We start from the raw sequence: 11,195 nt of genomic DNA on the forward strand, positions 1-11,195 counted from the left end.
ACACAAACAAGAGGCTTTCTGATCTCTCAGGAACCTGAGAGCAGCAACACTGCTTGTGCCTCCTCTTGGGGCACTGCTAGATGAAAGTAACTTTGTTCCAAAGAAAGGACTGAACCTTCAGCTCGGTTGGCATTGCATCCAGAATCTTTTAACTGGCTTCTCATTTGCTGTATGTAGGGGAGGAAAATAATGTACTGTCTTTGGAGAGGAACTGATGTGTAAGGGGAAGGTGCTGTTTTGTAGGCAGAGAACTTCTTCCCCCGGCTCATCTGTTCTCAGCAGCACTGCCATATTACAATGCCTTCAGATTGGAGCCTGCTTCTGTCTTTACCTGAACTATGGGTCTGAAAAATAGTGACAAGAGGAGAAGAGACATGGTTGTTTTGGGGTTAAGGCTTACAATGACATTTTTGAATGGATGCAAACTTAGAAGTCACTACTATTTTTAAATCATATGTAAAAATAAAGTGGATACAATACGACAGAGTGTGAAACCTAGTGCTTTTCTGCCAAGTTTTGAGTTAACTTGGCTATATACTGCTATGTGTTTTGAAGAAAATGGTGTCTCCAGTCAAACTCTTTTTTAGCCTTGTTAGCTTATGCTTGCAGTGCAGTACTTGATACTTGCATAGTTAAGGAGTCAAAGCTCCAATCACATAGTTTCCAAATCCTTCTCTTCCCCCCTGATCCAATCTCTGTAGTTCTACAGTGAAGTGGATGCAGCTCCATCTGTGAGAGCTGTACTCTGTGTCAGCTGCTGAGGCTCAATGTCCATGCCAAGCTCAGAAGTGAGGTGCCTCCTCCAAAGGATGGTCAGATGGCTCCTGTGGCCATGAACTAAACGAAAACTAAATGAAACAAGCCTCCATAGCTCTTTGGGACAGTCCATAATTTGTATTATTTTATCTTAATCTGGACTATTACAGTGCCAAGGTTAAAATATTTAATGAAATGCCTGTGATTGCCTAATAATCTTTTTGCCTGCTTAAGTGGTAATACGTAATTAAGCCAGTATTGCAAAATAACAGCTGTATGGATATAAAATAACACTGTCATGGATATGTTATGCTGATGAATAAAATTTTACATCCAAGCACTTAAAATGATTAAATACTATAGTTAAGACTGTCATATTGTTTATCTAGTACTAAAATGAAAACAAAACACCATTTCAGAGGAGGCAGATTTTTTTCTTTTCTCTTGTAAAGACTCCAAATAATAGGTTGGTTTCAACTAGACTTTCTGGCTCTTCAGTGATTGCTGTTTTCAGCTGAATCTATCAGGATCCCGTGCATGATCATGTGTTTATTGTTTTAAACACATGATTTCTGTGTATGTTTCCCACAAATATGTGGGACAAAACATACTTTACTTTCTTAAGTGGTACTACACAGTTACTTTCTAACTCCTTTAACTTCAGTTCAAACTTGGCTGAATAAAATGTGAATTCCTGAAAGTAATCTTTACATCTGTAATGCGACAGCTGATTTGATATGACTGTTTTCATACTCCAGACATAGCAAAACATTTTCAAGGCAGCTCAGGACATCATGTGTTGAAAACAATTCTTCTAAGGCAGGTGCTGGTAGAGGCAGCCTCTTGTATGAGTAAAGCACAACAGTGTGGTCTCTACATAATGGAAACTTTTGCACCATTCACACACCTTCACCAGATACATTTCCCTGAAATAGGTGTCCTGTCATATACATGCATTCGCACTATTTATCTCCACTGTAATTGGCACGCACAAGGAGTGTGTCAAAGAGCAAAGGTTTATTTTATATTACCCACTGTGCCCCTGAAATGTGTTGACAATATACAGAGATAAAAATCAATTAATGACAAACTCCAAGGTGCAAACTTTTAATAAAGAGCAGTGAATCATTAAAAAGGGAAGAGTAGATTTTCTGTCTTTTGAAGGAAGATGAAATGTTTTTGCAGAGGTATAGGTTTGAACAAATGGCTGGGTGGGGTAGAGGAATTCCTCACTGGCTTCTGTGGCTTTTGCTACACCTGGGGTCAGACTGGGTCATCCTAGACATCCTTTTGGCTTGGAAGAGCGGCAGGCATCTCACTGTAACAAATATCTTCACAGCCTAGCAGCCTCCACTGAAAAGTTAGTCAAAGTTACCTACGCTTTATCTGTAGAAAAAGATTGGTGTGGGGGGAATCGCTTAACTGCTAATTTGGCAAGGTTCCTGTCTGCTAACACTGTGCCTTTTTCAAAGATCCTCTTTCACCTGACTTCTTGGTTCTGCAGTGTTACCTTTCATCACCTTCAGTTGGGTTTCTCTCATTCACATACCCCCTTCTCACTAAAATTAATCAAACAGCACATGAACATTTTTTTACAAAGCAAATGTCTTCTACAAAGTGTGTACTTCTATGAAGTGTAATGTTGCCTTGCTGCTAGAAATTATTATTAGGTTTAAAATAATCTGTCAGCATCCTGCTGTGTATAAATTAGGTTTGCTCTCTACTCAGATTAGTTAGCTGGCACCCATTCATGAGCATGTTACAAAAAAATGATCGCAAGTTGATCGCATCCGGTAATCTGCCTGCTTTCTTTTTAATGGGCTTTTTGTTGCTGTGCTGTCACCAAGGCTGAAATAAATGAGTGCAAGCTGTGAGTTTCCAAGTTCTTTGCAGCCTGGGGAAATGATGTTGGCTCTCCTGCACCATTAAAAGGCTTGGGGGCATGAGCATTTGGAGAAAGGGAGAGGTTGTCTGCACTTAGCTTTCTGGATCTTGTGCACTTTTGGTCTTGGCTAACAGGGATGTTTTCTGCTGTATGGCAAGCAATGTTACCACTGAAGTCCAAAATGCCAGGTATAATTAATTCATGTGCTTAAATAGGTGGTGGGATTTTTTAACTTGCATGTACTAGCCTGTTTACATACAGAAGTTTTTGCACGTATTTTATGTGGGAAGAATGCTGTGTGAGTCAGAAAAAGCAGAAAAATTATTTAAAGTCTTGTGTTAGTGTTAAAGATTTTAAAAATAATCATGAGGTCTTTGTTTACAATTGATTAGGGTTAGAGTTTTAAAAACTTAATGCTGACTGTAAACGCTTTACAGTCACTCACGGAGAATTATGGGCTTCGTGTGACTCACATTTTTGTCCTTGAGTGTATCCATTATTGTTAGATGCTGAGTAGTCATTGCACATAGATGACTGATTTTGGGGGTATTTTACATTTTTACATGTTCAGAAAAATACTTTGTTAAAGCAGCTTCTGGGTGAATGGGATAATTAGAGAACTGCACTACTTTTATTGAAGTTGACATGTGTGGCACACTTCTTAAAACTCAGTGTGTGAGCAGAATGTTTCCCGGATTTATTCAAGTCAGACACCTAGAGACACTGGAGAGCTTTTAATAGTAGTAAAGATAACTGCAAGTTTTATGCTGTTACATAAATCTGGCTCTAAGAAGAGAGCTATTACTGCAATACGTAGCTCATGCTCTGCTTTTTTTGTGCGTGCGTGTGTTTTATGCATGTACACACACACCTGCACACAGATGTTTAAGACTTGAGTACTTATATTTGACAGCAATTGTATATTCTCTTTAGTATTTATTTGGAAAAAAGAATTAGTATTATAATGCTGACAGTAAATCTTCATTTGGTTGGTGCCAAAAGAAATCTGCAGTCTATTGATTACTTTTAAATTTTAATTTATTTTAAAAAAACCTGAAATGCATTTGTGTTTAGTTTGAATTGCAGCTCTTAGTGTGTGAGTGTCTGGGTGTAGCAAGTAAGGGATCTTACTTAATGTAAACTGAGGATGGGTTTCATTTTAACTAGTATGATGAGTGCAGCATTCCACATGTGTAATGGCTTGCAAGTCATGAAAAAACAAGTTTGTGATTGCAACACACGGTGGCCAAACATGTTATAAATGAACATCCTCAAAAAGTCTATTGAACAGATGTAATTACCAATATCGTAATTTTTAGTGATATGATCTTCTGTTTCTTTTCCTTTCCTTTCTTTTTCCAATTTATTGGAACATCTTTATGTCTGTTTGAGCACGTTTGTCTGCCTTCCCTGTTAACAGCTCATGTCTTTGAAGCATCTTTGATAGCCCTTTTTTAAAGTTATGCATTTCAGGCAGAGCTAACAAACACACAAGATTCAAGATCAGAACATTTTTTAACTTCACTTTACATGTGTTTTGTGTACATGGCCTGAGGTGTGGAGAGCTCTGCCAAGTGCGCTCTGCTCCTGCACAGTTTAGTGCGTGGCATTATCAGTGTCTGTGCTCGGCAGGGATACAGGCACAAAGTACTTTCCTGGAAGAGGGGGCAGTCTTAGGAAATATCAGCGGGACAGATTCTTCTATGGAATGACCCCAGAGCCTGACCCACACTGTCAGAAACAACTCCACCTCTTTCAGACCCACGCCATGCCAAGTGGAGGGACGTTGAGCAGGTTCACCCTGCAGTGGTGGTGATTGCGGCAGCTGTGCTCAGAGCCAGCCCCAGGATGAGTGGCGTTTATGAACCAGGCAAAGTAGTGGAAGTGTGCTGCTGCTTCTTTTGTGAATGCTTCCGGTTTCCGAGCTGCTACCTCCATTACCCTGCTGAGAGAGAAAGTCTCAGTACAGAAGTACAGTGGCTGGAGATGCCTTTTCCAAAACCTTCTTTTTAAATAGCAATTATTAAGTCACAGGCAACTTTAACCTGGAAGTCTGTGTGACCATTGTATATTAGTAAGATATTTTTGCTTCCCAAAATGTTTTGTTTGTTGTTAAAGTCTTAATAGTGCACTCTGGCTGGCTCTTTATCTATCATACATTCCCTTACTCTTGAATTATTTGCCTAAAACCATAAAATTTCACCTGTAATTTTTGGGATATTTAAACCTTAAACACTTTTCAAGCAACATGTTTGACTTATTGTTGCACCCTGTAAATAAAATACACTATTAAAATATACGCTGAAAGAACATTATTAATCAGCTATGGAAAAAATATTCTCAAAATTTTGGGTCTTTTTGCTAATTCTTCCCAGTTGATTTTGCATTATTTTATTTATGAAAAAGAAGAGGTTATTTTCCCTTAGCAGAATACATAAGGTTCTGTTTTATATTGCTGTTCTAGATTTCTAGGATGGTATAAATGGAAAATACGTTTTTTTTTTCACTTTAGCATTGTGTTAGGGATGCAGTAGAAGTTAGTTTTATGCCTGGATGTCTCGGGAGCAGGAAATATTTTTAAGGGTCTGTTTATTCCAACAAACTTTTCTTGCAGGCACATTTTTTCATACTGGGTTCTGCAAGTTGAAGACAAAAAATTGGTTTCTAAACTACTTCTGTGCTTCAATATTGTGAGTAAATTCCCCTGTGTTAGAATGTAAACTACTAACTAATCCATGGGAGTTTATGCTGCAGAAAGTCATTTAATTAACACTTTTAATTTCAGCTGTGAAAGAAGGTGAAAATGAAGCCTGAAGAATGGAGAGAGGCTTTGTTTTTGCTTGCTGAAGAAAACACACTGCACTGTAAGTCTGCTGATGGTCGTGTACACAGACCATCTCTCCTGCCTGCTAATTAGGGCTCCCCAATGTGCTCTCTAGAAATGTGTTGGAGAAGTTGTTTCAAAACCCACCACGCCATCATAAATAAGGAAGCGGGATGGTATGTAACTATTATACACTGCTCATTTGGCAGACTGTAATGTAATAGAACAACAATGATCAGACTAGTATATCAGTTAATTTTCAAAACATTTTATTCCACACAAATTAGCTCAGGTCCTGGAGGGCAAGATGACAAGAGGTTACTCGTACACTATGTATTTAATTAATTGAAAAATGCTCAAATTGCTTTTACAGTTGTTATTAAAAAGTAGAATCAGTGTTGCCAGTGCTCAACCATAATTAGAACCCAGGGGAATTAAATATTTAGCATTAGTAATGTAACAGCACTTAGGACACAAATTTCTATTTTTGTAATGAAAGCAATACAGTGTTAGTGCAAATGGCTGAGACGACAGCTGTGACAAGCAAACCAGCCTGGGATATTTCAATAAGACACCTCGTCGGACAGCAAGTCTTACTGCATTACTCGTTTGTAAGAGATCTGCGAGTTGAAATCCCAATAGCCAGGCATTACACCCAGTATTTAGATTTCTAATTGCTCACAGGATGAATGGTCGGGCAAATGTCACGCCAGCAGTGGAGGAAGCGTGTGGTGTTTTCCCAAATACTGGCGCGGAAGTACATGCCTTTGTCAGCACAGGCTAGAGCTGGGGGGCAGGTCCCGGAGCTCCAGGGGGGTGGGGGAAAGAGGTCTTGTTTGTTTTAAGTTTAATTATGTTTTAAGCATAAGTGCTTTCAGTGATACAACATGAAGAGTTGGATATTGGGCTCTAATGAGCTGTAGTGGTAGATGGCTGGAGACCCTAAGGGATTCATTCACTAAATTAACTGGATGAAAGTACTTGGTTTGGGCATGGTAGGATGGCTGAGCTCATGGCTGAGCTCTGCTCAAAAACTCCCTTTCAGAGCTGTCTCTCATTCCTGTTTTTGTTCTAAACAGGCCGTGTAGCAAGTTCCACAGCTGCCTGCTACAACTGTTCAGCTTGTCAGAAGGTATTACATTACCAGCTAATAAGTAATAAAGCATATTTGACTTAATTTCTCTTCTCATTTTTTTTTTAACTGGGATGGCAGGGGAAGGAGGAGAGCTTAAAGCCAGCTAATTGTGCATTTTCTGAATACAAAAAAAGCTGCATTTGGGCATGGCAGGCTTTTGCCTTTTTAAAGCATTGGTTTCCTTTCTAGAAATAGGACAGCCAGGCAGGAGAGATGAAATACTTGGCTTTGAAGATGCTTTCATTCCAGTTGACTCCTGCTTGCAATGTAGATTCTGTGTTCAAGCTGAACTTGTAGCAAGGCCATACTGTTGAGCCAGCACTGGACCAGGACAGCTTGTTTCTTGACAGATGCAGGTAAGGACCAGCACTGTGCCTGTGCAGTGCCATGTCCAGCGCAAGCAGAAGTGCCCCAGCTGCTGCTCTCATGCTTTGCAACCACTTGTTTCTGCAGCAGGTCAATCTGCAGAGAAAGTTTATTTTAACTCTAACAAACCAAACAAACAAACAAAAAAAAATGCTTTGCTTCACACCAAAACTTCACAAACGTTGTCAAAGCCTGTAAGGGTATCTCTGGTTCTGAGATGTGAAAGGGTTTTTGTCCTGAGATGTTTCAAATAGTATTTAGAGGACAAATGGAACTTGAGTTGAGCTGTGAGGGAAGCTTGCAAGAAAAGGGCTTCCCTTGATTTTAAACATGGAGTGCTCTTTCTTCAGCCTGTCTTCAGAAGCAGGTTTGACTTGTGTGATGAAGGTTCCCACTGCTATCTGTTTTTAGCTGAAGTTGCTGATCTTCAGTGAAGTGATGAGGAGCGATCAATGGATCTATGTAATGAGGAGTGGTGGTGACCTGGGGGTACCCAGCTGCAGAATCAAAACCTGTGGGAGTGGTTCAGGTAAGTGCAAAATGATTACGAAGAAGGTCAGGGTTACAAATGACTACCTCTCTCTTGCTGGCCTGCCAGGTCACAGCAATGGTCCCAAGGCATCAGGAGTTTCAGTATGTGTGTTTCCTGAGCAGGTAGCGATTCTGAGAAAATCAGCTGTTCTCTAACAGGTTTATGAATCTGAGCTCAGAATGTAGGAAGGAGCACCCCTCATGCACACTGAAGCCTGGTTGGAGGGTCTCTGAATTTCCCCAGCTTGCATCCCAGTACCCAGCTTGCTTCACCTGTGCTTACCAGAGACCCAAGATTAGAAATCCCTTGATGCACAGAACTGGGGTACCCAAGAGTTTGATGTAACTGTGAGTAACTGCTGGGTGTAAAAAATCCTCACCAGCTCTTACTTTCATAAATTGTGGCATTTCCCACCATCCCCTTTCCTTTGATGCAACTAGACTGCATGGGAATACAGCCAGGGTCTTGCAGTGGGATGAGCTGCACCTGGACTGGGCTTTTGTCCTGGCATCTGAAAGCTTTGCTGAGCCTCTCATGTGGATGAGCCAGCAGCTGCACTGACACGATAGTAGCACCACTGCTAACTATTGTATCACTGATCTGGGATCTAAGAAGTCTCTGTTCTGGTCTGGTACAAGTTATTTATTTTCTTAAGTCTGCTTCTACAAAGCTGTTCTCTCCTAAGGTTTTTGAGTCTTGGATCTTGACGGTTATTGCCAGGATCAGTTCCTGTAAGTCCTGCAGCAGTTAGTCTCTCTGAAGAAGGGGGAAGGAAGGGGACTATGTGCTTTAGTTGCCTGAAGATTGGCAGCTGTAAAGACGTTTTTCTCTTATGCTTTTTTTTTTGCTTTTTTGCCATCTCCTCTTCCAGTATCTGTACCCACTGTGCCCAGTGCTGTAAAACACACAAAGGCAGTCTCTGACCCTTGCTGGTTTCTCATCTTTAAGTCTAGGATAAAATGCCCTTTTCTGCTCTAAAATCCACCAGCATCATCTCTTCAGAAGCATGTCACAAGCTACTGCATCAACAACTTTTACCTGAAAAGGTAGACTAAAAAATACTTTAGAAAAGGCTAATCTTAACCAAAGGACATTCAAAGTTACTTCTAAGGCTCTCCATAACCTTGGCTTCTGCCTGGTGGTTATGGAAGTGTGCAGCTCTGTGGAAAGAAGGTAGGCAGCTGGATCTGAAACAAAATTTTTTGGTGAGACTTGCTGCCAATCCAGCCTCGCCAGGTCTAACAGCCTCTGCTGGCTATGTTGGGATTTAGTTTTAGCACAATTCATTGTATTCCATCAACCAATATTTTAATTATTTTTTTTTTAGAAAATAAAAATAAATAAAAATATTGAAAGCAGGTTTCTCAGTATGAACTTGGACTAACACCACTTCTCCTTTTTAAAGCAGACGTGCATCCCAGAGGTGAATGCGCAGTATCAGTCCTAGCTAAGGTTTCCAGAGGTTCTTAACTGACCAAACCAAACATCACAGCATTGTACCCATGGATGTTTCTGTTGTTTAAACAAGTGTGAACCTCGTGTGAAAAATAAGAGTTAAACTGCAAAAATACCTGGGAACTGCTGGAAGTTTTCCTGTTGCCTTGTCTGAATGACTCTCCAATGGCATGCTGGTTTTACAGAGGTACTGCACCGAATGGTGTCCAGTGATGCAATCCCCTTCCCTTTGTAGGTAATGCAGCACTTCTCTTTTGATGCTGTGTTAAAGGAACAAGCTGAAAGCAAAGTATGATTGTGTACAGGAGTCTCTTCCTTCCTGTTTCTCCTTAAATTGTGGTTTCTGCAGGTGCTGAGTGTTTTTCCATTATCATCTGGCATGAAAGGGAAGCAGCTTGATGAGAGAGGTTTTCTATTTTTCTGCTTTCAGCTTCTCATTGAGGTAGAGTTAATTTCTTTCCTCTGTCCCTTTTAGATATTGCCTCTTATTTTCTTAATGACTTAAACTCCTAAAACTATGCAATGAAAAAAATTGTCTTTGCTCTTTGTGAATTGCTGCCATATCCTCTGTTGTATTTATATTGTTGAAATTATATTTTATACACACACCCCCACCTGCAGTATTTTAGATTCCCTCTGAATATCTCCTAGGGCTTTTGATGTGTGTTTTCCTTTTATTTTTTTCTGTTTTAATAATCCCATCCTCAGGTAATTGCTGGTGGTACTAAAGTAATTACCCTTTTGTGATTGAAGGGCGATGTGAAATTTCCAGTCATCCTCAATGTATCTGCCATCTTTAGGACCTGATTCTGCAGCTGCTGCCAAGTATCCAACTTTTGATGGGATACAGCAGTGAGCAGTGTGATGGGGAGGACAGCTCCCCTCCCTGTGCCTGCAGGGTCAGACCCATGGAGAGTGGGCTCCCCTGCTTCCCTATAAATAGGGAAGCTGGACCACGAAAATACATTCCAAAACTTGCATCCAACTTTTCAGAAAACTCTGAAATTGGATTCCTGCTGTGTTGTGTTGCTGATCTACATGCTTCCAGACAGTTGGAAAAGTTAAACTCTCATTACTAGCATGGACCCTGTTGAAGAAGGGAGAGTCAGGGTCTGGGTCTGGGATCTCAGTTGGGGGGAGTGGCAGCAGGGTTGTGAGGCTCTTAATGTTACACTCCCATCATGTGCGTGACGATGAAATGAATTGGTTAATGAGTGCCTAAGCATCTGTTCAGCCTCTGGTAGATGCTTTGCCAAGGTTCAAGTTCCCTGAGGAGGATTAGCCACCTGGTCCAGTTTTCATGATATACTGACAAAGGGGACACCCACCTTTCATTTTACTGCAGAGGATGGATGAACCCTACATTGTTTAGCCAAATGCACAGGGTCCCCATGAGGTCTCTGTGTTTGATGTACCTTTGTTTGTAGTTTGTTTCACTATTACTTTCATAATTGTTGCATTTTAATTACAGCAGAGGCTGCAAATGCTGTCTATTTTTGTAGAAAGAGTGACATCTACTCATACATCCCTTCTCATAGTTTTTGCCAAACAGACTTATTTATTTTCCTTTTTCTTAAATGGCATACAACTCTTTGCACACAATTATCTCTCTTGCTGCATAATATATAAAATCAATATACACCATAGGGCAACAAGAAATGGTGATGAAAAGAGGTTTTATGAGAAAAATGAGCATTTCATAGCCTGAACTTGCAATTAGGCTTTCCAGAGTGTCTAGGTTTTGTTACATGGACAGCATTACAAGTTGATGAAAGGCCTGCACTAAAAGGCTTAAATTTATGTGATGATTGTATCATTTTACGAATAGCATGATTTAGTAGGGGTTTGACCCATCAGACACATTATAGCATTGGAACTTAGTATGGTTGAAAAAGATTATGTGTTTGTTGCTGAATTTTGGGGAAGCTGCAATCATATAACAACCTGAATTAATAATATGAAATGAATGAAGTCTCAATGAACTGACAGGAGAGCTTTTACTGCTCAGTTATCTGCTGAACTAGGGGCAATGGGTGTAAACTGGAGCATAGGAGGTTCCATGTGAACATCAGGAAGAACTTCTTTACTGTAAGAGTGACAGAGCACTAGAATAGGTTGCCATGGGGGGTTGTGGAGTCTCCTACATTGGAGATATTCAAGGCCCACCTGGACAAGTTCTGTGTGATGTACTCTAGGTTACCCTGCTCTTGCAGGGGGGTTGGACTAGATGATCTTTCGAGGT

Source organism: Melopsittacus undulatus, chromosome Z (assembly GCF_012275295.1).
Source record: "Melopsittacus undulatus isolate bMelUnd1 chromosome Z, bMelUnd1.mat.Z, whole genome shotgun sequence".
NCBI classification, from domain to species: Eukaryota; Metazoa; Chordata; class Aves; order Psittaciformes; family Psittaculidae; genus Melopsittacus; species Melopsittacus undulatus.